The sequence below is a fragment of the Primulina eburnea genome, chromosome 1 (genome assembly GCF_022965805.1).
Source record: "Primulina eburnea isolate SZY01 chromosome 1, ASM2296580v1, whole genome shotgun sequence".
In the NCBI taxonomy this organism is placed as follows: Eukaryota; Viridiplantae; Streptophyta; class Magnoliopsida; order Lamiales; family Gesneriaceae; genus Primulina; species Primulina eburnea.
The window spans coordinates 52,314,438-52,315,903 of NC_133101.1; the positions used below are offsets into that span (position 1 = coordinate 52,314,438).

Below are 1,466 nucleotides of genomic sequence, written 5' to 3' on the forward strand. Positions count from 1 at the left end.
AGTCTAGTCTCGGTAGACGAGATGAACTTAGACATCATCTGCTCCAAATTGGACTTCTCTTCTCTAGGAGGATCAGATCTGTACATCAGTTGTTTCCCATATGATTGTCCTCCTTGTGGTCGATTCTGGCTGTTTTGACCATCCCATGAGAAGTTTGGATGTTGTCTCCACCCCGGATTGTATGTGTTCGAATAAGGGTCATTCCTTGGGCGGTTTTGGACTCCCACTTGATTTATTGGTGCCCCTTCTTGCACATAAAATGGATTGTCATCTCGACAGTCCTTCACATAGTGTTCCCCTCCACACTTTTCACAAAATATATCTTGAAGACGCATAGCTGTGCCACCCATGTTCAAGCTGTCCAGTTTCCTGTTCAACACATCAAGTTGTGCAGTAATAGCAGAAAGATCAGTTACCTGGTGAACTCCTGCGCTTCTCCGCTGGTTGTTCCTGTCAGATTGAGGATGATAACTGCTAGCAGTCATCTCCTCCAACAACTCATACCCTTCTTCTGCAGTTTTTCTCAATAGATTTCCACAAGCAGCAGCATCTATCATAGTACGGTTAGGAGTAAGCAAGCCATAATAAAATGTTTGAACGACTAACCCAAGTGGTAATTCGTGATGTGGGCATCTTTGTAGTAGATCCTTGAAGCGTTCCCATGCCTCATATAAAGACTCCTGATCGAATTGAGCAAATGTTGTAATGTCTACCCGCAGCTTCATGGTCTTTGATGGAGGAAAGTATTTAATGAGAAATGCTTTCGCCATGTCTTCCCATGTAGTGATCGAACCTACAGGCAAACAATTTAACCATGCTTTAGCACGTAAAGAGAAAGGAAACAAACGCAACCTAACAGCATCATCAAAAACTCCATTGAATTTAAAAGTATCGCAAATTTCAAGAAAATCTGCGATGTGCATGTTTGGGTCATCTATTGCAGATCCTCCAAACTGGACTGTGTTCTGAATCATCTGAATTATAGCTGGTTTGATTTCGAACTGGTTTGCTCGCACCATAGGCCTCACAATGCTGGGGCGTGCTCCATCCAAAGAAAGTTGGGCATACTCCAGCATCGGTATGCGGCGTGGCATCTCAACACGTCTAGCCTCATGGTGTTCCTCATCTTGATCATTCAACTGCCTCTCCATCAGTTCTTTTAGTCTCTGCTGCTGTCTTCTCCTGCGGAAAGTTCTTTCAATTTCAGGATCAAACTCAAGCTCAACCTCCACGTCAAGTGACTTTGGCATGCATTGGACGAGATATCTCTGAAGAAATCGAAGGTGTCAAACAAAGTAAAATAGAGAATATTAAAGGAAACAACTAAAAATAAAATTGTGAATTAACAATCCCCGGCAACGGCGCCAAAAACTTGATCGAGCAAAACTTGCACTGTGAAATCCTTAATAAAAATATGTTTTATATGTTCAAAATTAATCGCAAGTGCACGATGTCAAGTAATAGTA

The 1,466-nt window shown here is 42.2% G+C and overlaps 1 non-coding gene across 1 annotated transcript; it reads left to right on the forward strand.

Moving 5' to 3' along the window:
* The first annotated feature begins 615 nt into the window (after positions 1-615).
* On the forward strand, positions 616-721 carry LOC140814856 (small nucleolar RNA R71). The gene has a single exon (XR_012114184.1). It is a non-coding gene; the product is annotated as a small nucleolar RNA R71 (small nucleolar RNA).
* Positions 722-1,466: the final 745 nt, after the last annotated feature.